Source organism: Archocentrus centrarchus, chromosome 24 (genome assembly GCF_007364275.1).
Source record: "Archocentrus centrarchus isolate MPI-CPG fArcCen1 chromosome 24, fArcCen1, whole genome shotgun sequence".
Classification (NCBI taxonomy): domain Eukaryota; kingdom Metazoa; phylum Chordata; class Actinopteri; order Cichliformes; family Cichlidae; genus Archocentrus; species Archocentrus centrarchus.
In genome coordinates, this window is record NC_044369.1 from 11,091,341 (window position 1) to 11,104,212 (window position 12,872).

Below are 12,872 nucleotides of genomic sequence, written 5' to 3' on the forward strand. Positions count from 1 at the left end.
TCCATAGAGTTCACCGCATGGACCTCAAGTGAGTATTAGACTAAAGCAGATACCATCTTTTTTTCATCTAGATGTCTGATTAGTGGCTAAACATAACCAAACATCAAACAAATGAAACAACATGAGACTTAGCAGTAAGCATTCTTTGGCAATTCCTTTTGAAATCACACTGTCAAAAAAGATGAACAGTAGCATATTATGGTTCTGAAGGGTGCAAAATGAATGCAAAGGCTACTTTGTTGGGCATTATTAGCAGCTGATGCCACCATGCCCCAGCTCCTTTTTTTTTACTGAAAGCATTTACATGCAGAGTTGTCAGAAATGCTTCATTGAGAAGAATGACGTTGGAGCTGAAGTAAATATATTTAATTTTCACAGTAGATCGGCCAAAGAGTTAACCAAGGTCTCCTGCTCATGTTTATAATGCATAGACAGGACCTTGGAGGAATTCCAGTTCTGTATTTGAAATATAAATGAGGAAAAAAGTCATTGATGTTAGCTGTTATGAGAAATCTCATTTTAGGCTCAAACTTGTCATCTCTTTTATTAGTGGACTCAGTAGGCAGATGAAAAAGTGTTTTCATTGCAGCGAGTAACTTTTGAGTGCAGAGAAACCCCGTAATAAGCATAGTTTAATTTTTTTCTTCACCTTTTTTCAAGTTCTGCTTTCTTTCAGCCACAATTTAAACTCATCTAGCCCTTGTGGGAAATCACAGGCAGTCCACAAATTTGCACTAACCAAATCTATTAATTTCAAAATGCTAAATGGGTGCTTCAGAGGCAGAAATACTCACATTCACACTCTTGGTGCGTGAAAATGTTTGTAATTGTGAGCCCCCGCTCTCTGTTATTTTACCACTGTAGTTTGCTGGGATGTTAGGGAGCTTGAAAAATCAATAGCATCCCTTGATGAGCCAAACCTTTACTCGGTGTTTCACGACTAAAACTATCACTCGAACTGGCGAGGTGAATAAAGGGAAGCTCGTTTTCCAGTGGCTTTGCTGCATCCCAGCACAATACATGTGTTCATTATGAGCCCTGCCTCCCCGCTTTCTGCCTGTGATAGTGTCAGCCTTATTGCCTGGGCTTTCAGTGCCTTGTTGAGTTGTCTGTGTCCCTCTTGCCTGTCTTTCTCTCACCTCTCTCCATCTCCTTTGCTGTAATAGATGCTGAGACCTATTGATTTTTATCCCAAGTACTTCTCACAGGGCATCTGACTGTCTCTTTCACTTATGCTGTGAACAATGCTGAGGGTCTTTTTTTTTCAGGTCAGTGAAGGATGATCAATTAGACGGCCTATTGGATTTTTAATTTCCCAAATTTTAATTCATGAGGTGCAGCTGACATTGAAGCTCCTATCTGGCGAAGGGGCTTTTAAGGTTTTGTTGCGAGGCCTCATATTAGTGCCCCTGCTGAGGTACTTCAAGGACTATTGCTCCCTACTAAATGATAGGACAGTTTGGAAATAACAGACCATTTATCCCTTAAGCACCTCATAAAAAAAAACCTCTAATGTTGTTTTCTCCCCATTAATCCAAAAGTAGTTTTAAATCACCACAAATTGACACCCTTGAGCAGAAAGGTCCTGGTTGCTCTTTAGGAAATGACGCCTCTCCTCCTTTCTTCGCTGCATGTGGTAACGAGGGGAAATTGAGCAAAAATGTGTTTTTAATTAAAAACAATAAAGCGGCCATATTTCATGCATGGAACGCACTATGAGATTACCCGAAGATGCAATCAGGAGTGGCAAGTCAACAAAGTTGCAGATAAAGCATGTGAAACAAAGGGAGCAGTGTGGCCAGGCATTAATCAGGCTGTCAAGGTCCAGATAATAATCAGAGAAGACACACATCGTGCGAGTGTGTAGTATCTAATTACTTGACAAATTCTGACTCTTGGACCCTGAGAGGCAAAGTGGATGATAGCAGCACGAGCGCGGCCGCCCCGCCGCCTGACGCCTTTGGGCTCAGTGTTTGAACAGTATGATTTTTCTAGTGCGCTGCAGCTCAGTGATCATTACTCAGAATGAGAACAGATACTGTAGTGTGGCCAGGGACTATCGACAAGGGTTATTTTTGCAATGCAGTTTGGCTTAAGGGGAAGCATAATGATTATATCACATGTATTATTCTAAAAGCTTTTTCTTGTTGTCCTCTGCCCTGTGGATCAGAGGGTGTTGTAAAGCTAATTTTCTTAATTACTCCAAAAAAAAAAAAAAAAATGCAGCGCAATGGTCGATTAGTTCAAATTTAGACCAAAATGTAATGACTTAAATATTAAGTTTTCGCTCTTTTTTAACAGCATAAATGTCTCACTAAAAACAACTTTGTCATTCTTACCAGCCACAACATTAATATGCCTAATATTGCTGGCATTAGTACCACCAGCACAGCGTTTGAGCATGGAGCCCTCGGGCCCTGTGGGCTGTGTGATGGGGCCTCCATGTATTACATTTGTTTTGGTGCACCCCAAACATGCCGGAGGTTTAGTAGCTGCATTAATGCCTTTGGTTCTTGGTAGTGATCCTTGAGCCACACTAAACAACTTTTGCGGTGGAGCCTGCCACACTCTCTGTGCTCTACTTTTTACTGTCCTCTTTCCCCTCAGCCACAAACTGGTTGCAGCAGATTGCTGCCCCTCCTTGAGCCCTGTTCTTCCTTCTCACTGTCGCCAAGTGCTTTCTCATAGCTCGGGATGGCAAACATGTGGCTCTGGTGCCACAAGCAGCTCTTCTGCCCATCATAAGTAATCGTAACTTACTGCAGAGCAGTTAAATGTGCTAAAAAGATTATTATTTACACCTATTAGTGATGTTGAATGTTGAGTGATGTCTACAATCCAACTGCTAAATTGGCCTGCCTGCTGTCCAGACCAGTTACCCATTAAAGTTCAAAATCTATATCAAGCAAGTCTGTTTGTTGCACACTGAAATGGTCCATACTTATTACAGCAGAGGAAAGTTCAATATCCTTTTATTCTTAACTACCAATCTCATCAGTGTGTGCTTGTACTTTTTGTACGCCAGTGGGCAGACCAAAGGCATAAAAAATTCCGTCCTCTCTTCTCTTTCTTTATATTTCATGAAAACACATGAGGACAAAAGCATGCACGCATGCTCACATGTGCTCTTCTTGTTATCAGGATATACTACAGCTGCTGGGAGACTGAGTGATCTGTTTGTGTGTATGTGTCTTGCTCAGGCAGTTGGCCACAGCAATTTTGCAGGAGTGAACACTGACCTTTGACTCCATTACAGCTGATTGGATTGGTTCCCCCCACCACCACTGGACAGCTGCCCAGCACTACAATCTGCAGTGACACACTCAGGGCCGCGCGCTGCCTATAGTGCCTTCTTCTCCTCTCCATCTATCTTTATGTATAATCTCCATCACCCATCTTACAGAAGCAACTTCTTGCTTCTGTTCATCCATCGTTGCCCCTCACTTCCTACCTTCTCTTCCCTTCTTCTGCACAAAGACTTCCTCCTCCCCCCTCACTGATATATCCCTCCTCTTCAACTGATTTTTGAAAATTTTTATTCAGAACAATGGCCTGCTGCTACAACAGCCCACAGTGACTATTTTTCCACAATATTTTGGCACCTGGTGTGGGGGATCTGCTCCCATTCAGCATTAGTGAGGCTGAACACTGTGTCGGGTGATAAGGACTGGCCCACAATCCCGGTCACAATTCATTCTAAGCAGTCAGGGCTGGGTTGGCCAGTGAAAAAAATGTCTTCTGATGTTTTTTGCAGGTATGTCTATACACTGTAAAAATGACCGCTATCAATTTTTGATCTCAGGAAAGCTTTCCAATTTATTTGAGCGAAAAATAAAGACTTGCCATGGCAACAAGCAGTGTCAGTGCAACAAACTTCATCCTTTTGTCTAAATGTGTAAATCTTAGTAAAGTCAGGAACAAGTCAGAGGTTGAAAAAAAAAAGAAAAACCCTCACACAAATGTATTGGATCAAGTTTACTTGATATTTTGAGTTTTCAGGACCTTTTGTGTTTTACAGGGTGTAACATTAAAAAAAAGTGTAATTTTATACAGTGAGCTACTTTAAGCTGCTCCCTTATTCACAATGGGTCATCATGGAAGATCACTCTTTTACTTGTCAGGCAAATGTGTAAACCTCTACAATATGGACCCACTGTAATATTATATGTTCATCACATAATCAACACACATTAAGAGCAATATGTAGGACCCCCTTCCCCTTTTTCAACCCTTACCGTCTGTTGTCATTCAATTCTAGCAAGGTTACAGTCGATATTTATGAATGATGCTTGCAATACCAAGATGAGTCAAAATAAATATCTCAGTGACAGTAGTGCAGTGGGATGTAAAAGTTGCCCATATCTTATACAACTCATCCTTCTTTCCTTTTAAAGCATGTTTAACCTTTTCTAACTTCAAATGGAACATGACATCCCTCAGCCATCTGGCGTAGAAGGGGGGGACATGGGACCTTTCAGTTTAATAGAATAAGATGACGGGCTAGCAGGCAAGCAAAAGAAACAACATTACAGATATGTTTTGACCAGGTAGCAGTCTCAGGTTTCACATTAAACATGGCAATCTGGGTCAGTTGGTGAGTGAAAAGCCTCACTGAGCGATTTAAATGTAGAACGCCAGAATGCACTGAAGTCAGAGCGTGACCAAAACGTGGATTAAAATACTAGGAGCTTATTTATATTTGCCACATATAGGGTCCAAAATAGAATAAATTTAATGTAGCTTTAGCTTTAGTGCAATAGAGGTGATTCACAGTCTTAAACTGTAAAAACCCGTATCAAGTGCAAGCGGAAGAATGTATGTGCTTGAAAGCAGTATTCCAAGATAGATCTGAAAGTGGGAAGTCTAAGTCCTGTTACCAATTAGCTTTAAGCATATCTAATGATTGAGAAATGCACTGGATCCATAAATCTGGGAAATGATACTTTTAATGTTAAGTAAATTATTGAGTGGGGTAGCCCAGTTTATGTTGGGAAAAGAGCCATATTGTTTATTCACAAAATTTCTGAGTTAAAGATATAAAAAAGTGTGTGTGCGTGTGTGTGTGTGTGTGTGTGTGTGTGTGTGTGTGTGTGTGTGTGTGTGTGTGTGTGTGTGTGTGTGTGTGTGTGTGGGTGTGTGTGTGTGTGCGGCAATTTAAATTTCACTGCTAGCTGTTCAAAGGATGTAAATATTTTGTCAGAATATAAATCCTTAATCAAATGTATCCCATTACCAGGTGCAGCAAGCCATGTCCATTCCAGCACGTGTGAAAAGTTGGTTAGACATGACAGGGGCTATTATGTACGGGCTTGGCAATCCAAAATGATTCCTGAAATACAGCCGGATTTTAAGTGTATGGAATACCGTAGGGTTGTTGAACGAGTTCTCTGCTGAGTGTCATAAAAGAGCAGAAACTAACAAATGAATAGGACAGAGGTGTGAGTCTGCAGTCCAGCATGCTGCCACTCATTTGAATGTTAGTAATACAAGACATTAGGCAGATTCCTCCCTCTGACTTATGGCTTTCTAGAAAGTGCCTGTTGACCTGTGGATGCTTACCATTCCATAAAAATTTTTTAAAAAATCATCAGTTATTGCAAATTTTTTCTTTGGGATGAAAGATGGGATTTTTTTTTTTTTATTTAAAAATTAGAAACTATGTTCATTTTGATCAAATTGATGCAGCCTGCCATTGACAACAGAGGTGTCCACTTTTTTCTGCATCTTCTTTGCATTTATTGATCAGTGGTGTTGGGTTATATTTGAGAAGACATTCAAAGGATCTACTGTAGGAACTAAAGTGCCAAGATACAGTAAGTCTTGAAGGGAAAAGCAGAGGGAGGTATGTTTTGAGCAGAAGAATTAACAGGGAATACGTAATTGACTTTTCTCCCAATTTAATTTATACTTACAAACTTCCCAAACTTATCTAATATATTAAGGATTGGTAGTACTGAGGATACAGGATTATTGTTGTTATTATTATTATTATTATTATTATTATTATTATTATTATTATTATTATTATTATTATTATTAAACCTACTGTCCAGATATTTAATATCAGTCATGTTTGTCCAAATCTTCAGTGCCACAGCCCAAACAGTGTTTTGGAACACAGCAAAGGGAATATAATAAAAGAAGAATACAGGAAAAAGAATAAAAGAAGAATATCTGACCCAGAATTTAAAGGTAAACTTCTTTGGGTTTTAGATTGTGCTTTTACTTTGATGAAGTCTATAAACTCTAGTTCTCAGCCAGCGCTAGCAGCTCACAGTATTTAAGGTTTCAGACTGGATTTAAGTCAGTAGACTGGTGCATGTTGCTCCAAAACCTGTACATATAAATCAGCATTAGTTTGGCTTCACAGATGTGCAAGTCACCCATACAATGGGCACTGATGCACCCTCCCAAACTAGCCCAGCTGCTGGCCTTGGCACTGTGTGCTGATAACCAGCTGGATGCTCTCTCTCTTCTTTAGCCTGGAAGAAGTGGGGTCCTTCATTTCCAAAAGGAATTTCAAATTTTGTTTCATCAGACCATGAGACAGTTTCCACTGTGCCTCCTCTTACGTGGGAATGCTGCAGTGCCTTTGGATCTTGTTTTATATTTTCTCTTTTTCATTACTTTGCATGGTAGTATTTTAATTTGCTTTGGATGTTTACTAACAATGCTTTTTCAGAAGTGTTCCTGAGCCCACGCGGTGATTTCCATCACAGAGTCGTGTCTCTTTTAAATGCAGTGCCTGCAAGAGGGCCTGCACATCACAGCCAAAACCACATACTGGTTTTCAGCCTAGCCCCCTGCATACAAATTTGTCTGGATTCTCTGCTATCATGTATGATATTATTAAGTATGAATGATGAAATCCCCAAAAAGTCTTGCACTGAAAAACATTACAATTTAATTGTTGAACTATTTGCCCATGCTCTTTCACCAGCCTGTGAACCCCTCCCCATCCTTACTTCTGAAAGACTTAGCCACTTTGGGATGCTCTTTTTATACCCAGTCATGTTATAAGTTTGTTGCCAGTTAACCTCATTAGTTGTGAAATGTTCCATCAAGCGGTTTTCTTTAGCACTGCACAACTTGTTCAATTTCTTCTTATCGCTGTCAAAACTTTGTTGAAAACATTTTGCTGGCACCAAATTAAAAATAAGAATAGATTTTTTTAAAAAAGAACAAAAGAATTTTTGGACTTTAACATTAATGTGTTGGAATGATTTGCGAGCCACTGCATGCTGTCTTTGCAAAAAAGGGCTGTGACTCATTCCCCGAAGATGTTATGCCTTGCAAGCTTTTACCTTGGACCTTCCATCAAATAACTAGATATTTTGGAACGCAGTCATTAATCATTTGGTCTGATGATTGCACCGGTTAATGCTGATCCAAGGTGTACGAGTGTGTGAGCTGCGAGCCACGAAGCATTTTCTGTGGGGAAAGTGGATGGGATTTTTACTTTTGGAACTGGGATGCCTGAAGTGGCTTATCCCAACTTGCAACTCTATTTAAATCAAATCCCTGTGAGTGGATTGGACAACTCAAAGGTGGATGTGGCTTGAAAGATGCACAGCAGTTCAGCTACACACACACACACACACACACACACACACACACACACACACATGCACACTACACTCTTTGTTGTTAGATCAGGAAAAGGAAGACATGAATATATTTAACCTTGGCTGCATGTCTTGGAACTGTAACAAAGTTTTTTCTAACTGCCATCCAAACACACACACCACCTACTACGATGCAGTTCAGATCATGAGCTTTGTAGAGTTGGCCTGTTCTCTAAATCATATTTGTAAGCATATTCCTTCCCGTGTTCCTTCGTTACCGTCACCTCCATGTCTCCATCTCCTTATTTTCCTGTTTCTTGTTTCTGTCTCTCTGTTATCGCCTGCCGTCTCTCTCCCTTTGTCTGTTCCAGTTCACAGCCCAGAGCTTTGTTTCCTGGTTAAGGTCACTGTTGGCTTGCATTAACTGTGGCTAAGTAACTCTATTAACAGAGATGTGTCAGTGTATTCCTACAAACAACACTGAACATGCACCTGTTAATCCCATCAGGTTCTGTCCAAACACAGTCTGTCTCTGCTTGGTGCCGTCCAGATGAATGACATGTCTGTGGATTGTGATCAATAAAGAGAGAAAAGTGGTGACTTGTTCTTGACAGATCAGCATGTGATCTGGTAAACCATGAAGCAGAATACCTGGAGTGTAGGTAAAGCTGACACCATGCACTTTATAGGTTTCATAACAACTGAGAAATCCATTATTCTGTCATTAAGAGATGCAGCTGTATGTTTTTTCTCTGCCAATTTTGTACACTCTAGCTACACAGAATTTCCTGAATACATCTCCAAAATTCGCAATTTTTATTCCCCAGTTCACCATACCTACATTATGCCAGTACAAAGTTCAGATGTAAATTTATGGAAATTACATTAGAATTTGCAGACAAAAACGATCTTGTCAATTCCTACCTGCTGTTTTAGAAGTATAAAAATGAGTTATTTTTAAATATAATTTAGTCAACTTCTCCCTTTGTTTACCTTGTGTATTAAAGTCATTAAGTCAGCTGCTGACAGAGCATTTCTAGTGCAACTTTACTCTCTCACTGGTCGTTCATATCTCTGTGTATTCATGTATTCAAATAGGCATGGCACTGTGCTGATTAATGGCTGTTTCTCTAGTTTGCAGAATTAACCAGCAAAAAGGTTGTTTAGGTGAGACTGAGTGTGGAGACATCTTGCTACGGCCAGAAAAATGGCAGCAAACTGATACAGGATCAATGCAACTATTAAGTAGGTTGTTAAAAGGTCCTGTTAGCTATATAAGCACATACACTCTGAAGGTAGGAAAGTCAAAGAAATGTTCACTTTTAATGTTTTGCTCTACAAATAACATCACAAATTCACCGAAGCCCATCGAGCTATTTATTGCTGGTCTAGAGGAAATGTCTAGAAATATGTGTAAGGGCTGAGTTCATTTCACCATTAGTAATGTCAATGTGCAGATTTTCTCAAGCGTGAGCATGAAAAGAAAAAAAAATATAGCTCTTGTACCATTAGAAATGGTGTGTGAATACAATGATATTATTGTGTGGAACACAATATTGATCCAATATTAGCATATAAAACACACGATGAACGCTCTTGCATAGAGTGTGCAGGATTAATTCAACTGTGCATCAAGCACTTGGTGATTTTCAGTGGCCTGTGTGTTTAGGATCAGAGCGCATCGTGTTTTCTACCTTTATCCTGCATTCTGCTGCTTACTTTTGTTTTAATGTACAGAACAATATGGGTGCACAGTGTTTAATATATGTAGCTCTTAATGATGCAGTGACAGATAACTCGGCAGTGAGGTTGTGACCTTGCTTTGTACTCCGTGTCCTTAAACCATGTTTTTGATGTATTATTCAACAGTGAATTCATATAAAGCATTTAAAATAAGTGTGGGTGTAACAATGCTTCTGTATATGCGTGCTGGTATTTATTATTCAGCAGTGAATTTGAATACAGCTTTCTAAAATAAGTGCTTGCACCCGTGTGCCTCTGCACTGTTGTGTTGTGTGTATGTGCATCTGTGTGTGTTCGTCTTTTTGTGAGGACCTATATCTCTTGATAGTGTTATATTATGGGAATGTGTTTTCCTTATGGGGGAAAAAATTAAATCCGTGTGTGTGTGTGTGTGTGTGTGTGTGTGTGTGTGTGTGTGTGTGCGCGTATGTTTATAATACCTTGTGGGGACAATTTTCCTGACATATACTACGTTGTGGGGACCAATTGCTCCTTGTGGGGACTGGAACCTTGTCCCCACAAGGGGAAACTCTGTTTTTGGGTCAGGGGTCAGAGTTAGGGCTAAGGTATGAATTGAGTTTAGGTTAGGGTTAGGGTTAGGTATGTGATGGTTAGGGTTAGGAAAAGGGTAAAGGTAAGGTTTAGGCTGTAGAAATGAATGGAAGTCAATGGAAATTCCCCACAAAGATAGCAAAACACACTTGTGTGTGTGTGTGTGTGTGTGTGTGTGTGTGTGTGTGTGTGTGTGTGTGTGTGTGTGTGTGTGTGTGTGTGTGTGTGTGTGTGTCCAAGAGTCAGTCTTGGGTTCATCAACTGTGGATCTTGGCTCTGTTAATGAACCTCCAGCTTTGCTGCTGTTACAAAAGAAGAAGAAAGAAACAGCATGGTTTACATGGTAATCAAAGTATTAACTGGTTTTTGACACCGCTCCAGATGGACAGAAAACAAATATCAATTAGCTCCTTTAATCCTCAGATGTACTCCATATCCCAAATCAGCTGAGATGCGGGGGGGGGGGGGGGGGGGGGGGGGGGGGGACTTGTCCACTTCAGCATGATAAAGCCTTCGTCGAGAGTGTAATGAGGCACAAATGACCATATTAGTGCATTTCTTCATAGCTATCTGACAATTTTCTTTTTCTTTTTGTGGTTATGGCAACCAAGTTGCTCACATGTTTGTCATTAGATTCCTCCAATACTCCAATATCATTTTAAGTACATCTTTTGGTGACAGAAGATGAGTTTTTTTTTTCTTCTTCTTCTCTTTGGTGTGTGTGCATGTTGTAGCAGACTGATGGCACAGTGAGGGCAAGATGAGCAGGCAGATAGAGCAAAGCTTTCACAGCATGAATCTGTGTCAGTTTTACAAATAATCCAATATTCAGTGATGGAAGCAACTTATTTAGCAGATGTTCAGCCCAAAAACAGACCCCTGCAGTGCAGGCAGGCGGGAGTGAAGCTTTATGTCCAGAAAGGTTAGTTGAAGTAACAAAATTATTCATAAGGATTTATAATGCTCACTGCACATCACTGTTCAACAGTCCTTCATCAGGACATGAATGAATAGTGGAATAGAGTGGTCAAGTAATCCCCTAATGACTGTGAACTTACATGCATGTGTATGTTAAGTTGATGCAACACCCTGTGCAATTATATCACATTGCAGCAAAATGTTGTGGCTAATTCAGCTTTCTTGCAGGGCAATTCTGCTTCTTTCTTTGAGTCCATTGTGTTGGCTTTCCTGCTGTTCTCCTCATCTCATCTTATTCAAAAAAGTGAAAAGAACTTTTTTCTCACAGGGCTGAAAACAATGCATATTTTTCCTGACATTCACAAACATGATTTTATGCTCACTAATAGTGATGAAGCCCCACCCACTGCTGTTCAAAGCTTTTGTTTGTGAGGGCCAGCCAATCACAAAGACTTCGGCTTAAAGTAAGCGTGGCTTCAAAGGAAGCTAAAGCAGCTTTTTTGATACAGGTTTTGATTTTCCATGTTTTCCACCAGCCCAAAGGGGTATATTACAAAGGAAGTTCAACAAACTTGAGCTTTCTTTGTGTTAGCTAGTTTGACAAAACCTAAAACCCCAGTCAGCCATAATGGGTATCTACTTTCTCTGGGCTTTCTGCTTCAGGGTCTGTGCGCACTCATATAAAAAAGTGGTGTTTCATGCATTATCTCTTCTACACAGAATGGTCCCTATACTTAGACACAAGTATAAAAACATTTCTACATTTTCTGCATCACCAAATGAATACATGCAATTTTAAACTGGAATGCTGAACACAGCCTGCTACCATCCGCGGTATGTGTTCAGCATAAGTTACTATGGTGATCTAGTCAGACAGAAAACTCTGACTTTCAGCTCAACATAGCTTGCTAACCCATTAATCTTGCCCTGAGGACGCAGCACCTTCTTCCTGCATTTACTTTTGTTGCTCCCACCAAATACACATCTCGCCAAGAACTGGGCTGAACTTTCTCATGTGGTTTGTAACAGTACATTTTGGTTTGCTCAGAGTTCGCTTGGAGTCTTGTTAAAGACATGAACTTACTAAGGAAACCAAGAGTATGCCCCTATCTCTCTTGAAGAAGAGATTGCTAACTTCTGTGGGATCCACCCAGCTCAGTATAATCTGAAAAATAATAACTGTGAACACACTGACAGAGAGAAATGTGGGATTTCTTGAAAAATACAATAGCTGAATCAAATCAGGCCATTAAACTCTTAAAAAGCTGAAACTTTCATTAGCACTAATAATGCCTGCGCAATGTGTGGGATGTCCAAATGTTTCCAAATACCCTAAGACCTTCCAAAAGCAGTGGTTAAAACAATGGCAAATTCCCGCTGTGTTCTTCAAAAGCTTTTGTTTGTGTTCACTGTTGATTGCAGAGTGTGTAATAAGGTTAACTCCAGTTTCTTTTGACTCAGCCTACAGTCTTTGACAAAAACCCTGGCTGGGCTTTGATCACTTTCCACCCTCCACCATCCTATCTTTGTTGTTTTTCCTCTCTCGAACTCTCATTTTTCTCTATTCCATCTACATCCTGCCTCCTTTTTCTTCATTCCACTGTCTCATTTATGCCTTCCTGAACCTAATGCTCCCTCGCTTTTCTTTCCCTCCCCTTTCTAAACATATTCTCCATGCTGAATGAGAGGAGAAAGAGACATCAGTCTAGAAATCAAAAGTGCAGGGCGTCGCGTCTCCACATGAATTCCTACACACCTTGTAATTGCTGTCAGCGAGCCCTCCAACAACTCACTTAATTGCCTGCCATCCAATTTATAGTGAGATTGGGGAGGCGGGGGAAAAAAGAGAGAGAAAAAAAAGAAAGCAAAGAGAGATGACAAAAGGAGGGCAGGGGAGGTGGAGAACCAAGTCTAAAAAGACGTGACTGCTAAGCACTGAATATAACAGCAGTGAGCCCATGAAAAAGTGATAACACTTCATAAAAGTGGGGATTTTTATAGCGTAGAGTTAGGTTACTGGATTCCCCCCCACACACACACTCAGAAAGGAGAATCTCACGATGGACCTGCAATTAGTGTAGCCCTCATTAATAT